The following is a 22,352-nucleotide window of genomic DNA, read 5'->3' as shown; positions in this document are numbered from 1 at the left end:
TGAGGCAGAGGCATCAGAGGAACTTTAAAACTGTTTTCGTTAGGTTTTTTCCCTCTCCTCCCCCCTCCCAGCTTCCCTCCCCCAGATATACCACAGGTTCCAAGCTGTGCCCCTTTGATCTGGGGGCTGGTGCCCTGCTGGGAATTTGTTAAGACTCCACCTCTCCCTTCCTCTTGCTGATACTTCTTAAGTGCTCTCAGGAGCATTTCAGAAATCTTGACAGTTGCTCACCTGCAGCTTGCAATGCTCATTACATACAGTGGCTCAAAAGGGCCCTTCAGAAATGCCAGAAAAAAGATCACAGTAACAAGCCCCCAGAAAATATGTGGTGATGTGAGTCCTTTGGACAAAAAACTTCATTCCTTCAGATAGATGCAATTCTGGCATTACTGGACCAAGGGAAGATAGGATAGAAGACTCTACCTTCAACCTATCTACCCTCAGTTCCATTCTCAGTGCCTGCCTCTAATTGAAGTCTTAATTCCTTCTCTGTTATGGGCCAGAACTTGAAACAAGGTACTAAGTGGAATTGAGGAGACAATGGTTAAATCTAGTTTATCAGTGATTTACTCCTACAACTAAATAATGGTTTCCAAAGTGATATAATGATTGGTTTATATTCAGTGTGGAGCATATAAGCAAGAAGCTCTCAGAGCTAGAGGAGACAAGCACACTAGAAGCTCTGGGAGGCAGAGACAGATTCATTCCACCATCCACCTTTGTGGTGGCTGGAGGCTGAAGCACAAACCTTTGGATTCAGGAAATTGTGAAGCCAGAGAAGACAGGTGGGAGCTCAAGCTCTCGAACAAAGGAGAGAGATGGGCCTTTAAGAAAGCTAACCGGGCCCCAGGAAAAGAGACAAGACTTTGAAAGTACTGCACTTGTGGTGATTATTGAACTGAAACGAAGGCTGCCTCCAGAGACCCCAAGAAAACCTCAACAGAGGACAGAGAGAACACTACACTTCTTAACCAAATCATTGCAATGGTTCTCCCTACATCCAGTTTCTATCCCTTCTTAACAGATTCATCTTCCTAAAGCATGGTTCTGATCATATTGCTAACCTGCAAAAAAATAAAATTAAATTTCTTCAGTGGTTCCCCATTGCCTAAAGAATAAAATTCAAACTCTTTAGCCTACTATAGGAGGCCACTACAATTTTCCCTTCCCAGACACATCTTGTCCTGCTCCCATGTGCATTCCATCCTCCAGCCATAATTTTCCACCTCAAAGTCCTTGTTTTGACTGTCTCCATCAAATGTCCACCTGTCAAGAGCACAAAATTACCAAATCTGAGTTGGAAGAGACCATTTAGTCCAACATATATGTGTTGTAGAAAGGATTCATAACTCTCTTCAACATACTCAGCAAGTGGTCATTCAGGCTTTGTCTGAAGACCAGTTAAAAGAGGAAAATAACCTGCCTCCAAACATACTTCTGGGTAGTTCTAATTTTTAATTTTTTTATCCTAGAATCCAACTATTCAATCTATTCTCCCAGACTGAGAAGCCCCATATTGTAGTGAAAAGAACACTTGAAGCCAGAATTCCTTTATTATACTCATGGCTATGCTATTGGATGCCCATTGACTAGATTACTTCAGGTCTTTGAGCCTCTTTTCTCATCTATAAAATGAAAGAATTGTATTAAATTATCTTTAAGACCCCTTCTAGTACAACTGTCTACTATTTTGTGAAGCATTACCTGATTCTCTAAAGACTTTTTAACTTAGTTTATAAACTAGTTTTGTGTAGTATGTGTGTATGTGTGTGTAAAATATATATGTAAATATAGACATATATATATATATATATTCTGATAGCTATATTTCAACCTAGTTTCAATATATATTACATATATAATTTAATATGGTTTCAATATAAATTGTCAATAACTATTTCAATGTAATTGGTTTGATGAGGTTACTTTATTCTCTGCATTTAAAATATGATTCTGGGAAAGAGTACATAGGTTTTACCAACTGCCCATGGGATCTAGGACACAAAAAATAGAGAACTCAGTTCTAGTTCATTGTGATCTTTCTCTCTATTGAAATCACTTGCACTGAACATCTCCTCTGGTATTTATCACTTCTTGCTTATAGTCTATTCATTCACATATGTCATCTCTTCTACTAGACTATGAGGAGGCTGGGGCTGTCATATTCATCATTGCATCATCCACCTTACCACCACCACCACCCCCTAACCAAATGTACCTAATACAGAACTCTCAAATAATAAAAACTCATTAAATAACTTGAATTGAATTGAATCTACTCATTTTGTCTTTTCTTTAGAAAATAAAAAAAATCTGTTATTTGGGGTCATAAGCTGTCCTTCCACTAAAACTAATGGTCTGTAAGAGCTTTAGTAGTTTAAAAATTAATTTTCCCCAAAGTCAGCTTAATGATGATTTTCTCCAAACTCAACTGCAATGAATTTTAACTGGAAACCTCTCCAACTTAAAATTTAGACTTGATTCATCATTTACATTTTGCTAGCAGAGCCTTTCAGAACCCAGGTTCACCTCCATGTCACAATGTGACTCTGAAGTTGGACTTTAGTGAAAGAGATATGTGTATGTATGTGTGTGTGTGTGTGTTTGTATATGTACATATATATATATATATATATATAGAGAGAGAGAGAGAGAGAGAGAGAGGTGTCTAACTTACATAAAATCTAAGTGTAATCTATAATCAATATTATTTTGATTAGAAGTAGGATATACCTGCATTATTTTCCTTTTCAGGGATGTGAGTCATATTCAAGGGCAAACTATATTAGGACTAAGATGATATATATATATATATCTGTTACTATCATCTTAGTCCTAATATAGTATATATATACACATATATGGTCTCATCTTGCCATTTCCTTTTATTAATTTTAATTCAATATTTCAGTTTAATTAAAAATACAATGGCCTAAAGGACCTACTACTAATGCACGACACCATTTATGAATATTTATCATTCTAGGCTACATAAAACTGAATAATTATTAGCAATTAAAAGAAGGTCAATAGAAGACTCTCTGGCTTCAGTGACTTAAGAGAAGACCAGACACTCAGAGATCCACTCCCTCAGAGCTTTTTTGGCAAAGATTTTGCAAGATGAGGGAAGAAGGGCCTGGCTGATTGGGCACAAACTGGTGTTGGGAGGACATTGTCCCCAAAGAAAGGACAAGAAGGTTTAGAGATGGGAACATTGGCAGTGTCCATTTATATGTACTATTTAGGACAGGGAAAAAAAATAATTTAAAAAAAGGGTTGACACAAGAGAGTACTGTAGGATGAGCAAAATAAGATTGGCTTAACAACCAGAGTCACAGGCTCAAACCAATATAAGCATGCATCATATGTTTTTTCCTGCTTTGGACTCCATTACTAGGTACTAGTAATCAGTAGACTTGGCTTCTAGTCTCCATTCTATTACTGACCTTGAGCAAGTCACTCAAACTATCCAAGCCTTAGTTTGCTCATTTGTAACATGAGGATAAAAATTCCTTTTACAAAGAATAGCAAGAGTAAATAATGAGAAACCTATACAAAGTACTTAGTAAATAAGATATGCTATTTTGATGTGTGGGATTATTATAATCAATCCCATCATTCATCCTACAACAGCATCGTGAGCATTGAGTTGTAAGCCACTAGAGAGCAAAGGTCAAATCTATTTAACTTGTTTTAAAAAGTGGCCAGCAACATCTTTCATACACAAAGATGGTAGTTACACACCCAAGAAAGTCAGAACTCTTGAACTGGAAGAAGCTTCTGAAGGTATCTAGTCTAGTGCTTTTTAAATTTTTTTTCCATTTGTGACCCCTTCCTTATAACCTGAGAAACTTTATGTGACCCCATGTATATAGGTACATAAAAGTGGTATACAAATCAAATATTTACTGATAGTAAATAATAATGGCATGATCCCCCCAGTCAGGTATAAGGGACCATATGGAGTCATAAACAACAGATAAAGATTCTGGAACCCAATCCACCCTCCTACCATTTTAAGTTGCTTTTAAAGTAACTATTGGATGAAGTGGTGATAGAACTGTTAGAGATCATCTAGTCCATTTTTCTCATTTTGCATACTAAGAAACAAAGGTTTCTAAAGTTTGACTTGTCCATAAACACAGAAGCAGAGCTAGGATTGAAACCTAAATCCTCTGATTTTACTAAACCACAAGGTCTCTTAATAGACAGATTCAATAACTTCAGTTCAATTCAACTGGCATTTTCTGAATACTTTCTCTGTATAAGTTTTCTGGGTAGTAGGTAATATGTAGAGATGAATATGGCCAAGTACATACTTTAAAAGAATTTATAGTCTAATAAGATAGATAAGAAATGTCTACAGATACCTTTAATAAAAATTAGAAAATAATCAATTTATGAGAACGTTCTGGAGCTCAGAGGAAAAAGAGCCCGCTTCCACCTAGAGTGATCAATATTGAGTGAAAATCATTTGTGACGACATTATATTTATAGAGGGGCAACTAGGAGGCATAGTGAATGGTGCATCAGACCTGGAGTCAGAAAGATTCATCTTTCGGGGTTTAAATCCAGCCTCAGACACTTTATAGCTGTGTGACCTAGGTAAATCACTTAACCCTGTTTGCCTCAGTTTCTTCATCTATAAAATGAATCAGAAAAGGAAATGGCAAACTACTTCAGCATCTTTGTCAAGAAAATTCCAGATGGAGTCACAGAAAGTTGGACATTACTGAAAAACAACAACACATACATATGCCATGGGTTGGTGATACAAATAAAAAAATCAAAACAGTCCTTGACCACATGGACCTTACAACTGAATAAGGGAAGCACTATATAAAAGTTTGAATGGTGTCCAGAAAGAATCACATGTGCTGAGTTTTGAAGGAGGAGAAATCAGACTCAGGACCTTGGTTAGCACCATGTTCCAAACATATTCAAAAATAGACCTTGTTACCCTCTCCATGGCTTAGATTAATAAATGCACTTGGTAAAAAAAAAAAAAAAAATGTTTGCTCAGCTTGAATGCTGAGCATTTGCTCAGGCAAACTCCCAGGCCTCAGCCTGTTTCCACCCCTCACTACACACACACACACACACACACACACACACACACACACAGAATATTTTATACAACAGTGGCACCAGCTCCACAGGCAACTCTTGACAGGCTGGTTAATGTTGTTGAGACATTCTGAATATTTTAAAATACTGCAAAATAGACTACCACTCATATTTACAAAAAAATTATTTTTTAACTTTCATTTCTTTCCTCTATCCAAAGCTATAAATGGGAATCCTAGCACCTAGGGGAAAAGAGACTCTCCCCATAAACTATATACAGAGTCTCTGCCGGGGTCTCTAATGAGAACACTCCCCCCACTCAGAACAATAGTCGGATCTCAACATCTTTAGGCAAGGGACTCTGCTTCTTGCCTTTTCTCTTTAAGATTAGATTAAAAACCCAAATGTTCATGGAAGGGAACACCAAACTGAGAAATAGTTGTGTAAATCAAAAGAGGTACAGCTAATAGCCAACACTGCTGAGAAAACATTTTAGCCAGCTTCCTCAGAGCTGGTCAGTGAAGATATCATTGACAACAAGGGAAAGAGTCTGTTTGGCTTTATAAAGATTGATTTAAGGAAGGTGGACTCCAAAGGAATCTGGAGGTAATTCCTTTAATTTATAGAGCGCAAACTTCTAGAAATCAGTGCTCCAGCAATGACTCTTATAAATGGCTGACATTTCTATGGAATTTTTACAGTTTGCAGACCATTTTTCAATAATTTTCTGTGTTTTCTCTTTTAACAACACATAAAATAATTTTTTTGCAAATAAGAAAATTGGGAATCAAAAAATTTAAGAATCTGATTCATGGCCACAAAGATTGTAAGTATGACACAAGAATTCAGCAGTCTTTCTGACTTCTTTCCACCTAGAGAATAGGACCAAGTTTAATTAATCAATTCAATTAATTCAACATGCATTTACTAAGGGTTTATTATATTTATGAAACATATGGTGAAGAAAGCATAATTCTTGCCTTCAAAAAACTGAGTTCAGCAAAGGAGACAAGACATACAATAAACATTAGAATATTCACAATTTAATACACTGTTGTGAGTGTGCTTTTCACCATCTCACATAATGTAAACAGCACTACCAATTCATCAACATGTAAGCATTCACTGTACCTGGTGGGGTATAGGTCAAAGTAGGAGGATTCCCAAAAGAGTTTTACTAGAGAAAAAAAGCTTCAAATTTTCCATTGCTCAATTAATCTTGCCTTGGAAGAGAGAACATTCCAAGCCAAACCTCTTCTCTCTCCTTCAGTTTCCTAGGGCACTTTCACCTCCAACATTCTTATATGCCAGAGGCAAGTACACACTGCAGGAATCCTATTTCCTTAGTTCTGTTGTTCCTTACAGTTACAGAATCCAGGGACCATACATACATAGAAGCAGAAAAAAAAAGAATCAGAAGATTCAGCTCTGCTACTAACTCCTGTGTCACTTAGGATACCTATCTGTCCTCCCTAGGCCTCTGTTTCCTCATTTATAAAACAGTTTAATTGATAGTCTTTATAAGTCTTTCCCAGAGTCAATACTCTGTTTTTCATTTTTATTACTCTGTTCTTCCAAAATGTATCACCCTTTTGAGTTTTATTTGACTAGCAAAAGTATTGATCTAGTCCACTTCAAAGTCTTGAAGTCAAAACTGACTCCGGATAGAAGTTCTCACTTCTGAAAACATCCTTTTTCTTACATCCTAGGGGGTTTATTGTGGCAAGAAACTCCAATATGTAAATATCAAAAAAAAAAAAAAAGAAAAATAGTATTTTTCCTGCTGTGTCATGTTTATTATTGGGTTGAGCTCCCCATCTCCCCCACCCTACATTTCCTCTTCTTTCCTCCTCGTGCCTGATGCTTTCAATGATGCTACAATCCAGTCTCTGTGACTCTGGAAATGTTTCCATGGTGATGAGCAATGATGTCATAAAGGAGGGATTGTGATATGGCTGAATGAAATCTGGCGCCAGATGCATCCTGAACAGAGATTAAAGCGAGGCAAGAGCTTCCTTGCAGGCCTGTCCCAGGGAATGGAAAATTCACATTCTCAGGGTAGAAGTGAAGAAGAAAAAGAATTCTAGGCAGTTTCATGGTTATTTAATTACATTTGGAAAGAAGGGGGCTCAAAAGGTCCCAACAACACCAGTTAGCTCAATGCTCTAAGGTTCAGGGAGCAAGGATAACAATATTCTATCCTTGAGTCTGGGAAGATCCTGCTCTCCAATTGCCATGCATTGTTTGAGGACCCTAATCAGAGCTCTGGTAAGTTTATAACGCATCCTATTAACGCCAAAGGGAAACAGACCATGAGTAAGAGAGCCCTTTCCATCACCAGAACTCTACTGTCTAGAAAGAGTCGTCACCTCACCCTGAGATTTTCTTTTTAGAGGGAAGAGAAACCTGCAAAACCCCTCCCAGAAGAGTTCCACAGGGATGGGCTTTAGGGAGGTGGTCTACTCTGAAACAAGCAGGCCTTCTGAGATGAGGGGAGAGACTGTCAAATAGCCTGATGGCACAGTAGCTGGAAAATTAAACACTACCTTGGTCCGAAGTCCTTGGAAATGCAGGAACAGATGCATTGCCATCAGAAAGAGTCTCCCTTGAGAGGGAGGCACAGCCGCCAGCAGCTCAATTGAGATGCTCCCTCTTCTGAAGGTGGCTGGAGACAGTGGAGTGATTTGTAGCCGGAAAGAATCGTGCCAAAGAAGCTGGCACTTTTCAGCCAAAGGGAGCTGATTAATTCCCAGTGTCCCACAGGATGCTCTGAGAGAATCCATACTGCTCACAGTGCCCATCATCTTCCTCCTCCTTCTGTGTCTTCTTGAAGCAGAATTACTAAATAATAAGCCATCCTCCACAAAGACAGACAAGCGTGCTAGTCTTACCGCACTTCAGAAATATCTCTACTGGATACAAATTAACTTCATAGGAAAACAGTTTCCACTGAGCAGGCAGGACATGTTCCTTTTCTTGTTCATGCAAAGTTGGAAAATGTTTCTTTGATATACAAAGATAATCCTACTACTTTGCTATCAGTTACACAAAAGTGTGACGTTTGTGGGAAGTAGATATTCTTGCACATTTCTCTAGGGACCAAGTATTCACTTTTTTAAAAAGATAATTAGCTGCATTTTTAAGATAACTAGCTCAACTAATGTTGAGCTAGAGGATAAATGAGGGGCTTGATTAATGATTCTTCTGCAACTAGGTTCAGAATAGTCTCTAATAATAATTAAAGTTCTGTTTTTTGTTTAGGTGGCAGTCTGAGGCCAGTGTTAACAATAAATGTGTAATTAGGATGGTCATATTTACATGTTTATCCATGGCCAGGGTTAGGGATATTTTCTTCATATAAGAATTAGAGATTAATGGTGAACCATACTTATAGATCACATAGGACCAGAGTTATAACAGTAAAACTGAGTTAACTGGCACATTCTGGGATGAACCCCATGACTCCATTGCCTTTACATGGAACCCTCTAGCTACCGTAAATGTGCAAAGTCATATATACATAATATTGTATATTTTGTATCTTCTTGTTTATTGACACTGCTCACAGCATATCTAAGTGATTTCATATGACAAGCAGATTTAGTAATCACCAACCCCTGACTTTTAATCCTGAAACTTGTTATGTGCCCTCAAGCAACTCCATTCTTTCATGGATTAATTTTGTTAGGGAGTTGAACTGCCCTTATACATGGAAATCTATTCTCATCCCAATCTCCCGCTTTCCCTTGTTTCCTTCAAGTCCCAGTAAAAATCTCCCCTTTCACAAGAAACCTTTCTTTGTTTTTACTTTTTATTTGTTTTTTTTAGAGGCAATCTCATTCCATTTTGAATACAGAATTTACTTGACACAGGAGTTTGGTGTTATTTTGTGTGAAGGATGTTTTCTGATATAGACCATCCATATAGACACTTGGTGTAGGAATAGCCTTTGAAAATGTTCTAAGGCCTCCAGTACACCCTGTCCTTCATGCAACAAATATTTTTTAAATCACCTGTTATGTATAATGCACTGTGCTAGGCACAGGGTCCAGAAAATAAGGATACAAAAGTAAGTCATGATCCCTGCTTTCAAATATCTTGTAGTCTAGTAAGCAAAGAATTCCAATTTTAATTAAATAAATTTAGAAGAGTAATGCAAAATTTAAAAATCAGACTTGGAAGTCTAGAGAGAACCTGCCTGAAGAAATGAAAAACAGGGAATTAATATGTTCTTCATTGTTGTGCATCTGAAAATTGAAATTTTTAATAGGTAAGAAGAGAGGCTGAGGAATGATGGAATGATGCTGCTCTTCATTATTGTGAATCTGAAAATAAATACCCCACCCCTATCCACCAAAAAAAGGAGAGAAGAGTGGGAGAGCCAATAGAAAGAAAAAGCTACTGCTCCATTCACCAGCAGTACAATGCATTGAAGTCTATATTGGTTGCTGGGCAACCAACAGAAAGCATTTCAGAGAGCAAGGGGCTAATTGGATTAATGAATTAATTGGACACTTCCCAGTTAGGTGACCACTTTATCCTAAACTATATCATCTTTCCTTCCCCTTCTATCATGTGAGTATCTAATTCCCTGTCAGGGAGCCTCTAAAGGGACTCCTATGCTTCATAAAAAGGTTGGATTAAATGAATTCAGTTCCCTACCAGTTTTAGCATTCTATAATTCTAAGTGCTTGGAGGTTTTCTTTTTTATTATAGTTTTTTATTGATAAAAACATATGCATGGATAATTTTTCAACATTGATCTTTGCAAAAACTTCTGTTTCAACTTTTCCTCTCCTTCCCTCCACCTCCTCGCCTATAGGACTGGTAGTCCCATACATGTTAAATATGTTAAAGTATATGTTAAATACAATATGTGTATACATATTTATATAGTTATCTTGCTGCACAAGAAAAATCGGATTTAGAAAGAAAGTAAAAATAGCCTGGGAAGAAAAACAAAAATGCAATGCTTGGAGGTTTTCAAAGATGAACAGGTATAGAGCAAGTTGTCATTATCATGGCAAAAAGTAAATTCCATTACCTAGAAACCCACAAGTAACTTAATCCACTTTCCTAGACTATCCTGTGAGTTTGTCTAATGACAGAATTAAGAATTAGGAAATAATATCTCTGTGCTAATCAAAGACATTTGGTGGTAAATTCAAATGAGAAATTGTATGCTTGGCTTTCTTGGCAAATGACACTGCCTCTCCCATCTTCACCTCTAGTAGGTTTCTTTAATTATACTAAAATTCCAACAGCAGCAAGAAGGATGGATGAGATGGCTATGAAATGAGGCAGGGAGCTGGCATTATCACCTCAATGCCCCCCATTCTTTCAGATGGAAGCAATTAAAAGTAACTTATAAAGGTTAAGTCTTGGGGGCTGAAAGGTACCAAAATATGGGTTTTGCCTCCACAAACAATTTGCTGGTAAAAGACAAGTCACTTTCAATTTCTCTGTATCACTGTTTCCCTTTCAGTAAAAAGGAGTAAATAATCTCTGCCTTTTAATTTGTAATCATTAGTCAAATATCTCTGGATCCTTTCCCACTGATAACCTTTTTCAGAGACTTTTTTCTCCTCTTCTCTGCCTGCTATCATCCCTTCCTGGCTCAGATCTGAAAAATTCATTCCCACTAAGGACATTAATTCATTACCTGTCAGACTTTTTAAAAAGAGTTTATAAAGGGCAATCTGTGCATACTCAAATCATACTCACCTCATCTAGACAGAATCTACTCCATCCTAACCCTCTCCTCAGCAATGCCTCCCAGAACTATCTTCATATCTCTTGCATAATATTCATTGATAATACACTGCTTTTCATTATACTCATTTGTATACGTAATTTCTTATCTACTCTAAAGTAAAACTTCCTTTGAGATAGACTGTATTTTATATTTATATCCCCCACAGAGTTTGCGTATACTTTAACATACAATGCATACAATAAAATATCTTTCAAATTTATTGGGATGAATCAAGCTAATTAATCTGGTCTCTTGCCCTCAGAATGTTAACAATAAGGTTTTTGGTCAAGATGAAGGTTAAACTGGATGGCTTCCAAGGTCTGTTCCTACTCAATTTCTATGCTTCTGTGATCTGCCTAGTGTCACATTACTAGGAAACATACAAACCAAGATTTACAAATAGGATGTATAATAACCCTTCCTAGTATAACATATTTCAGTGGTCAGAACACATTTGTTAAATTTACATTTGATTGGACCCAACATGACTATCGTAGGTTTTCAAACATCAAGAAGATATTATGCAGTCAATTTCTGATGTCCAAAAATGATAGGATGTAGGTAAACCCTTTTTTCTTCAAATGTATTAAGTTAACTCTGCATACAAATGCATAGAACACTATATATGCACCACCATATTGATAAATTTTTCTACCAGTCCTAGCTGCTGCAAAAAGATCAATTTTGGCCTTTTCCTCAAATCATGATCTTCTCAGTTTTGCAAATAGGCTTGGCTGAGGGTGGGGGTGGACTAGCTGTGAACTGCTTTGGCACCAGGTCTTTTTGTCAGGACATGTGGGATATTTTGCATGATGTAATTGACTCCAGTTTCTCCCACCCATCCGTAAAAAATTCATAAGTGCCTAAAAAACAAAACAAAGCCAGGAGGGAAAAAGGCAATTTTAAAACGTATTCTGCTGCAGAGGCTGCTATTCCTGCAGGCATAGTAGATATTAATAATTCAACAAAATATTACAGTAATTACTATACTTTGCAATATCACAACAGTGCACTTTAGCACAACTCCTACAAATCTCCTTGCAACTGCCATTAATAAGTAAAATGCAATTCACCATATTAAATTTGTTGTTTAAAAGCTAAATATTTCATTGGAACTAATATATTTTAAATAATCAGCTAGGACCACTGAAATCCCCAGCCCTGCATTTCTCCCCCTTCAAATGAAATTACATCGTAAGCATTCAATCAGAAGTTGAGTTCAACTGTAACATTTATATCCTGACTATTAAGACTCAAAAATTCCCCTTTGGATGGACTTGGAATACACTCACCAGTTGGGCACAGCCAGAGCTTGATTAGGCTGCTATAGAGAGGAGATTGAAAGGAATAAGAAAGGAAGATTAGCTATATTGGGCCCAGATGACTGGCTAACTCTTCATACTTCAAGGAAATATCCCCATGGATTTTAAGAGTAGAAGATGGCAAGGGAACTTCAAAAAAAACGTGAATCAAATTTTAGAGGAAGAAGGTACCAGAGAAATCACCTGGTCCAAATTTGTCATGCCACAAAGAATTCTAGAAGAACAAAGTAAACTGACCAAGTTTACACAGCAAGTTAAGAGTAGAACACAGATGGATTTAGGTTTTCTGAATCCTGTTCTGCTCCTTCACCTTTGCAGCAGGCTGCCTCTTTATGCCTCAGGCTAGCATTGTACCGGTTGTTAGTGTTTATTCTAGATAGCTATTGTACCTGACTTCAAGTCCAAGATTTCAAGTTATTAGGTTCCATAGACATTGGAGGTAGGGAGGAAGTGTGGGACCGTTATATCAAGGGGGTCCCTCACTTTGAATGTAATGCCAACACATTCCCTTCTCCAGATCAGGTCTGCTAGCATCCCAGCCATAACTCGGGATGTGTGTGTCTGTGTGTATGCATATGTGTGCATATACACATGTATGAGTGTGGACAAGTAATGAGGTAAATCACTTTTCCAGATACCTACCTAGACTCTTATGGAAGTCAATTATCCAAGAAGCCTTCCCTAATCATTGTAGTTATCATTATCATTTCCTTTCTTAATTGTTAAGAATTTAATGGCCACATAATATAGTTCATATTTGATTATACTTGTTTTTATCACCTAACAACATTAAATTTAACACTCTTATTACAATATATAATAATATAATATTCCTTGGCAGACTAGGTGATATAATGGATATGTTTAGATTAGGGATCAAGAAAACAAATTATAATTCTGTCTCTGATACATACTGGCTATGAGAAACTCCGGGCAAATACTCAACCTCTTTGAGCCTCAGTTTTCCTCTTTGTAAAATGGAAATAAGAGCACCATCTCACAAGTCTGTTGTGAATATCAAATGAGATAATATAAAGCATTTTGCAAATCTTAAACCACTACACTAATGTTAGCTATTATGTGTATTACCTTTTATTGGATCATAAGCTTCTTAAGGGCAAAAACTATTATTTAATTTTGTTTTTTTTTCCTTCAAGGCATAGCTTAGTATCTTTTCCTCAGTAAGCATTTTAAATATTAAAGGACAAATAAATAATTGTATGAATCTCATTGTTCTATATTTTCTAAATTTTCCAAGAGAATCTAGGTTTGAGAGTGGAAAATATTTCCCATCCCTCCCCCCTAATCCAAGAACATTGCATAGATCTGGGCACATAGGAGGTGCCCAATAAATGAATCCTTATTGAATTGAATTTAATGAGAAGAAATAGGGATATTAAAATCCAATATTGCAACAGAAAACTAAAAGAAAATCACTCAAATCATGCTAATATCTAGGAATTTTAATTATTTAATATGGAATGAGGCGGGCCATTGGTTCAAACTTAGACCTATGTGATTAGCTCCTCAATACTGCTTATTCCAAATGGACTCTGACCTGAGAGAAAAGAGCAGTGCAACCATCTTGGGAAAAGGACAGAGAGCTGTCCGAGGTCCTGAAGTATCAACTTATTTGTGTCTGCTGAAGGGGTCTTCATCTTAATCCAAGAATTTTACATGTGTGTATGTATGTGTGTGATTGAGAGAAAGACAGACATAAACAGAGAGATGGAGACAAAGAAACAGAAAGAGAGAGATCTGTCTTGCATTCACTTTGCAGTTTACAAGGCACTTCCTTTCCATTATCTTACTTGAGCATCACTGGGAAGATATCAGGGAGATTTGTGGTAAGAAGAAAAGCACTCTGGGCATGAAGTCAGAATCTCAAAGGTGGAAATTACCTCAAAGGTCATTTAGTCTGACCTAGAGCTGACAAAAATCCCCCTTACAACAAACACAACTATTGGTTACCCAGATCCTTTGTTTAAAAATCTCTAGTGAAGGAAGGAATCCACTATCTATCTTTGAGATAGCAGTGTCAGAAATTTTCATCACAAGAAACCTAAGTCTACTTCTTTTCAATGTCCATTCATTGCTCACAGTTTTATCCTCTGGGACCAAACAGAGGAAGTCTATTTCCTATAGCACATAATTTTCAAATAGTTGAAGACTGTTTTTATGTCCCCTCTAAGTCTATCTTCTCTAGGCTAATGCCATCACTCCACCTCAATTCTATCTAGTAATAATCATATTATTACTAGACCAAGCCAGGTCATTTTTCTATGGAAACACTCCACCCTGGCACTGGACTTCCTAAATATATGGCACCCAAAACTAAATATGATGCTCCAATTGGTGTCTGACCAGGGCAGACTTTGTCAGAATTATATTAGATTCTCTCTTACTCTGGATACAATTAATAGACATTTATACCCAAAATAAAACACAACTTCCATAATATGTTTCACAAAACCCATTCCCCCTTCTGCTCTTTGAAACTAACTAAGGTGTCAACCTCTCTTTATCATTATTTTATTCTATTTATTTTTCTTCCTTTCCCAGGGCAACACTCCCTCTAGTGTTTGTGTCAAGGATCTGAGGCTTCACACATCATGCACACTTCTCCTGCGGGAGAGAAACCTGAGCTTTAGGCTGAAAGGAGTTGTATCTTACTCCAAAACTAATTAGCCAATATTGCAGGTACCCTCCCTTTCAGTGGGAAGCTAAATATATTCAGTAGATTGTCCTGGATGCCAGCCCTACTTCACATTTAAGCATTAAGAGAGAACTCAGAGAAAATGAATTAAGACAAAAATAGGAATTTTGGGGCCTATCCCATTATCTCTACAGAGCCTTCTGCTGACAAATGTATATTATGCTTGCCAAAGGAGTCTGAAAGCCAAATTTTGTTTGTTTTCTTTTAAAAAAAATAATCATTCATCTACTTAAGAACTCTTCTCTGATGATTTAGAGTGAGGAATATCCAAAATGGACAACCTAGATTTCCTCCCTAGTTTATCAATTCTCCTCTCCAAGATAATCTAAAAAGCAAATCAGGGGTACCCAATTAGGAAGGAAAGTTACATGTACTCTTCTTTCTTTAGAAACAGACTGTTAGTTCCATGAAGACTAGAAGTATGTATTATCCAGCTTCTACATCTCCCCATCATCCTCAGAACAATACTGATTTATTGAATTGAGAAGCTTATTCAATGTATATGAACAGGATATATTAGATGAACACTTCAGTGAGAGGGAGTCAGAAGACCCAGCTGTGTCACTGACAAACCACCTGAAATCTGGCCTAGTCACCTTCACTGTTGGACATCAGTTCCTCTTCCATCAAATGAGATTACTAATAAGGTCTTTTTCATCTCTAATGTTCTTTCAACATATTTATATTCTTTTTTTACTTATTTCTATTCTTAATCAGTTCTTTACAGTGTCTTGTATATAAAGGTTTTCCTTTCACTTCAAGAATTCTAACTCCATGAGATTAGCCAATCACACTAGACTGGCACCACTAACATCTTGGTCTCCTATTTTACCATTTCTCTTTTCCTTCCAGTTCTTCCCTTGAGCTAATTTTTAAAGGCTGCCCTTATGATCAGTAGACCAAGGTTTACCAGATCAATTATAATTAGCTAGCACTTGATTTATAGTGATTCTAATTCTATACAGACCCTATAATTTTCATCCCATCCCTGAATGAACAATCTTACTCCTTAGTGAAAGAATTCAGAGCTAAGCCCTTTAATAGGAACTATTATTACTCAGACTTCATTACTTTTTCCAAATTTACTATTGCACATTTAGTTATGTACTATGAGGACCAACATTACCATAAATAATTAAACCCAAATACACTTATCAAAATAAATGAGCAAAACATTCTCTCATAATGCAACCAGCCTTGATTCACTCACTACTTCAAGAAGCAAGGTGACTCATATGAGGCCCCCATTAACAACAGTGAGTAAAATTCAGCACACCCAATGCTAACAAGACTTTTATTTATTAAATCTGCAGATGTAAGCTCAGGAATGGAAAGGCAAGGCAGTCCAAAGAACAAAACATGGTAATTTTAATTAAAAACTTAATATAGACTCTCTATAAGAGTATAAGAGTATACTCTTTCTATACCTCAGTTTTTGCCAACTCTTTTAAAGTATTTAGCCTCCTCTTTTTGAAAGCATTGTTGAAAAGAGATCTTCTGAGGAAGAAGCAGAGAGTATGAAAAAGTAGAGATTGGCTGAGGTTAAATAGAGAAAAAGAAAGAAAATGCAGAAGAGATAAATAAGTATAAATATATTTTATTCCTACAGGCCATAAGAACCTCTTCAGGCTTCAGCTGCCTTACTTGCAAATGGAGCTGAGCTAGATGGACATTAAGGTTTCTTCCAACTCTGAAGTTGAGTGACTCTATGACAGATCTTTCTGCGTCTATACTTTTTATCTGTGATGCATTCTACACATAATCAATGTTTGATCTTCCTCTCTCACATCTCTGATCATGTCACTCCCCAGCTCAAAAGTCTGAACTCTTTCGTTTAGCAACAAGGGCCACCAGTAACCAACTTTAACTCCTTATTTCCCTTAAAGAATTCTCTACTCCACCCTCTCAGGATCCCCTTGCCACCACCACTTCTCTCTTTTTACTATTATACACTGTTTTCTAGAACTAAAGCCCAGCTATCAAACTATATGCTGAGCTTGGCATAACAACAATCCTTTGCATTGATCCTCTGGATGAATTCTGCCATGATAAAATCCCAGAATTGTTTTACACCAGTTTCAGATGGTCTCCAAGCTCAGAGAAGTACCTGTATGAACCATGTTCTGGTCATAAAACCCTGCTAAGAATCAAACTTATCTCATTGTTGCTGTTATCTCTCATCACCAGGGCTACAGCTCCCTGTGAAGCCATTGCTATATGTATTAAGATGTGACCTCACTGAAGCCAGAAACAACTCCTAGAAGAGGCTCTGGCACATATGTCTAGTTTTTCTCCTTCAATAGAATTTGACACATAACAGTCCTTCATAGCTAAAGAAAACTTTCTACTTATGACCCCTATTGGCCCTATTTTTAAAATTTCATTTCTTAAAAGTCAACTATTGTGATAACCCATGTGAGCTTTTTAATATTTTCCAATTAACAGTGATTACATAACTTCTGTGACTTTTTGGTTACTAGTATTTATATTTGACAAGCCAAACTAACCTATTCAACTGCTCACAAACCTTTCTGACTATAAGACTTAGCTCCAGACTCTCACATAAAGCCTTCCCAGGCTATTCCAATGCACAGTATCCTCTCCTTCTACTGAACTCAGAGAATTTAAACAATATGTACAATAGCACAAATAATATTTATTGAGGTCATATAAAAAAATCTCTCCTTGGCTACACATTTCAATGTTCCTTCAACCAGACCTTTATAAGAGCTGATCGAAAATATCTCAGGGTCTCTTATCCATCTACCCTTTAAGAAAAGTTCAAATAAGTTTTTAAAATTCAGCAGATAAGATAGGAATTGAATCCTCAGCTTAGTTTTCTGGTCCTTGTTTGTCCTTGGATAAACTGCTTACCTTAAATAGGTTTTTCCATCACAAGCTATTTGGTTTATTCTGTTGTTCTTTAAGGGATGAGGCTGGTCTCACAGATTAATGAGCACTAAAGTGACTCTGGTCATTTTAATTGATGTTTGAAGTCCAAAGAAAATAGCTCCTCTAGATTCTTCTCTCCCTCCCTATTTCAAGCTTTCACTTAACCCAACAATGTTGGAAAGACCACTTTCCAGTTGCCTTCCTTTGCCAGCAATAAAGCTGATTCCAACTATTCCATTTCTGCAACCATTAGCAGGGACTCCCACTTAAAGTAGTTTGCAACTTCTATTTGCATTAAAAATGCTGTAGAAATCAAGGAGGAAATATTATTCTGTTTTCCAGTTATGCTAATGCATTGGATGAAACTGAAAACCCTGGGGACAAACTGGCTTTGGCCAGCTCCCCCACCCCAAGGGGTGCCCCTCACTTCCCACCTGACCAGAGGGAAGACAACTATCAGGAGCAATTAGTGTTGCAATATCCCACTTTATTTCTCAGAGACATCTTAGCTGAAATAGCTATCTTTGTAATATTAATTAAAAACAGATTTTTTTGGCAAACTCCTAAAGAATGGTTTCTGAGTCAAGCAGGCTTCATTATTAAGTCTCCAAGAAGGAAAATGCATTAAGAGATTGTGACATCAGTACTGTGCATAGGGGCAAGGAGGATTGGATAATCCAGCCAAAAAGTATTTGAAAAATCTATTTGGGAATTGCAATTAGAATATCCATCCAAGGAATACAATTAATCTGATCAAACTTGTCACTATTTTGAGCATTAGAGGTAAATATTTTAGAGCACAGTCCAACTGAATTAGTTGTGTGTGAGACTAGGAGAAACTGCATCTTCTCTGTCTTCTAAAAGACAGCTCCCAGGAGGAACAGAGGCCTGACACTTAAAATTATCAATATCTTCATTTTCCTCACCTAGATGCATTTCTCAGTGTCTTTATTGAAATCTGTGCTCAATACTGTGCTATGTGAAATTTACCATCATTGAAGTGAATTATCAACGGTTATAAAGCAAAATATGGCATTCTCACTAAAATCTAGGAGAGATTGGAAGAAGAAAGAACAAGGTGCTAGGGATGGTTTTAGGAAGAAAAAAAAAGGGAAGGCCAAGCTTACTTTCATAACTTCGCATTCTCAAGAGTCACTTGCCAATTTATTGAGCAGGGAGATGCCAGTTGAAAGAAAAAAGAAAAGCTATGTGATAGTCTTTCCATATGAGCTCTACAGACAGGGTCCAGGACCCACAAGACAAATGTTTAACACTCCCAAAGATATCAAAGGAATCCCAGCTCCAGGAGACTAAAGAATCTGGAAAGACCTCAAATCCCTTTCTTCTGAACCAAGTCTCTATTGACATATATTGCTCTCAAATTCTCATTCTCTCTCTCTCTCTCTTTCTCTCTCTCTCTCTCCTCTCTCTCTCTCTCTCTCTCTCTCTCTCTCTCTCTCTCTTTCCCTTTCTCTCTTCCCTCCCCTCTCCCTCTCCTCCCTCCCCTTCTTCCTTTCTCCCCTATTTTCTTTTTTCTCTCCTTCTTTTGCTTCTTTGCCCTTCACCTCTCTTTTTTCCTCCTTCCTTTCCTCTCTCCTACCTCCCTCCACAAGAATAGATTAATAATTTATTAAAAATTTTAAAAGACTAGGGACCAGAGTCCATTCATATGACACCTTTCCTTTTTCCTCCTCTGTTAAAGATTCCTTTCTCCTAACCCCCTAAAAAGGGGATCCAATCCTGAGATAGTGGAAGCAGAGGCTCCCTCTTCTGGGGCTTTGAAGTCCCCTCTCAAGCATAACTAGCTCTCATGATCCTCAGCAGTGATTCAGCAGTGATTCTCTTTTCCACTCTCTCTTTTACCTACCCTTTTCTCTTTCCTTATTTCAAACCCACTCAGGGTTTGATTCAGTAAATCAGTTGACTTACACTGATGTTTCTACAATGGAACCTAAAATACCCATATTACAGATGGGGAGTAAAGTCAGCGAGGCCAAATGTATTTGCATCAAGAACAGGAAGATCTCTATATTTGGAAAAATAAGACTATTGGCCTTCTAGAGAATAAAAAGTTTAACTCTTTGAAAACTGAAATGAGTACTGGAATTGTCCATGTCCCTTTGAAAATAGCCATGCTAAATATCTTCCTATTGTGTTATTTTCTTCTTCCCTTTATATTGATTTAAAAGGCAGTTTCATGTGAGCTCATAATAATCCATCAGCCTCAAAATTATTTTTATTTACAATATCTATTTTCCCCCAACTGAGAGAAAGAGAGAAACTGTTAAACAATCCAAATCATCCTTTCCAGGTTTGTTTCCCTGAAGACTACTACAGGCAAGGGAATAGTTTTCCTGTTCTCAGATCCACTTATTCTCAGTAGACTCCTACAAATATGTAGGCAATCTGAAAATCACCCCAAAGGTGAGTAAGCCTGGAACCCCAAAACATACCATGATATTTCTTTTTTCCTGACCTAACATGTTTAGGAATAACATAATGAATAAAGCTCTTCAGGATTGTTCACTGATAAGACAAGTTGAATACTCCATTGGTTTACATCTGAACGCAACTATTTCCCAGGGTGGTTTCCCTGGGTGATTCAGGCTAGGTACTTGACTGCCTTGTTCCTAACCAGCTACACAGCTGGATAGACAGGTCTGCAGAGGGAGAATGCAGCATGGCATTTAATCAGTCTTCTCTGAAAATATTTCCTACAAATGGCAGTCCTCCAGGTTTTATCAACTTTGCAATAATACATGCTTTTTAAAATGGGTAGGTGGATAGGAATGAAAAATAGTATCGTAGCTTTGCTTGTCCAAAGAGAAATATTAACGGAAACAGAGCCTTAGAAAGGGTACTTACTCCCTGCACAACCCAAGATACCACACTCATATTGTGATATGACTAATATAAGATGTATACCTCTTTAGAGAGAGAGAGAGAGAGAGAGAAAGTTCATTGTTTTCTAATAAAAACAAGGGGAAAGTTTAGATTTGCATTCTCTCCTGCTGAACCATCCCTGGGTTGATAGTCAACCTAACTCTGATTAGCAGACAGACATTAAGTAGCCAGCAGCTCCTCACTTACAGCCTAGAAACAGATTTAACCCCCATGGAACTTTAAGAGCCTACCATACTCACAAGGAAGAAACTGACAGAAATGGTTGGGGGAAACAACCAACTATTGCACTGATACCCAGACGAAGATGACCTGACTCATAGCCAACCTTCTAAATATACACTTATTTCAAAAATCCAGACCCAGTTCATTTATGTGTCATTAAGAAGGGAACCCAGCTCAAAAGGAAAAAGCTCTCCAGTAAACACCACTCTGCGGAATCTCTCACTTTAATATCACCAATCCAACCCCATCCACTCCAAATTAGGAATGATGCTTAAAAAATTCCTAAAGGAAAGGCAAAAAAAAATCAATATTTAAGGAAAGGGAGAAAATATTTCCCCTCTTACCGGCATACCCACCCCCCTAAAATATGGATCAGCAAATGAGCTGCTAGCACCAGAGGATATTTGTATCCCAAATCTTTTGCAAAAATCTTTTTTTAACCTGAACGAGAAATCAGAAGGGGAAAGAGTTATGTCAGGTTGGGGCAGAGGTGGTACTTTGGTCTATGGTATTTCAAGCGGTCTTAGGAAAGGTTAAAGTAGGGACTGGTAGAATTTGAGAAGCCCAGATTCTCTTAAGAATCGGGAATGCTGGGAGGACAAGCCCTCTGGACCAGAAGCATCTTAGCTTAGCCTGGCCGCTGCAGCTGTCGCGGAGGGAGGGAAGTGTAGATGGGCTGGAGGTGGGGTGAGCGGGGGAGGGGGAGACAGAGCTAAGGGGCTCAGAAGCGACATCAATGGCGCCACCTCCTGATGCTACAGGGTCCGGCAAAACGCAGCTATCCGAGAAAAGAAAAGGGGACCAGTGGGTCAGCGGCTTCAACATTCTTCTTGATAGCCTCAGTACCACCAGCTGATTCTAGGGAGTGAGAGTGGGGGAAGGAGTGAACTAGTAAAGGGAAAGTTTTCCTTGATACTCTCTTTTCCTTTCCTTTCTTTTTTTCTCCAGGGAGGAAGGAGAGATGGAGGCATTTTTCCCTTTGTGCTTCAAACTTTTACTCTCTGCCTTGTCTGCTGCCTAATCTAATCTAGGATAGCTCTTAACGGGGTTTGTCTAGGGCAACGAAATTAATACCCATGCCCCCCAGCAGAGGAACTGGGGAGCCAGAACCAGAAAGGCAGACTGGGGACTAGATCCATCACCCCTGACCCTCTCGAATAAGGAAAAGCCAAGTCTATCACAATTGTCAGTTCGTCCAGCTGTGCCTACTCCAGATCCACTCCACACACTCGGGGAAACACACATCTCACACATCACACGCGCACACACGCGCGCGCATACACACACACACACACACACACACTCACACTCACACTCACACTCACACTCACACTTCATGGGTTGTCACAGCCTCTCCTGTTCCCCCCATCTCCCAGCCTAAAAACGAGCGCGGAGACTTCACTCAGCATCCACTTCAATCCCTCAATCCCGAGGATCGTTGGTAAACAAACGCACACGCCTTCCTCCCTCTAAC

The 22,352-nt window shown here is 37.9% G+C and overlaps 1 protein-coding gene and 1 long non-coding RNA gene across 2 annotated transcripts in view; one reads left to right on the top strand and one right to left on the bottom strand.

The window, feature by feature from the left end:
* The window catches only part of SORCS3 (sortilin related VPS10 domain containing receptor 3), a 687,244-nt gene that overhangs the window by 663,678 nt on the left and 1,214 nt on the right, over window positions 1–22,352 (bottom strand). The gene's annotated exons all lie outside the window — the stretch shown is intronic.
* Window positions 7,287–8,934, top strand: LOC127551563 (uncharacterized). Its single transcript, XR_007951123.1, has 2 exons — window positions 7,287–7,335; window positions 7,461–8,934. It is a non-coding gene; the product is annotated as an uncharacterized LOC127551563 (long non-coding RNA).

This window comes from Antechinus flavipes, chromosome 2 (assembly GCF_016432865.1).
Source record: "Antechinus flavipes isolate AdamAnt ecotype Samford, QLD, Australia chromosome 2, AdamAnt_v2, whole genome shotgun sequence".
Taxonomy (NCBI): Eukaryota; Metazoa; Chordata; class Mammalia; order Dasyuromorphia; family Dasyuridae; genus Antechinus; species Antechinus flavipes.
Note: the sequence above shows the minus strand (reverse complement) of the source record. Positions and strands in the feature narration are given on the sequence as shown.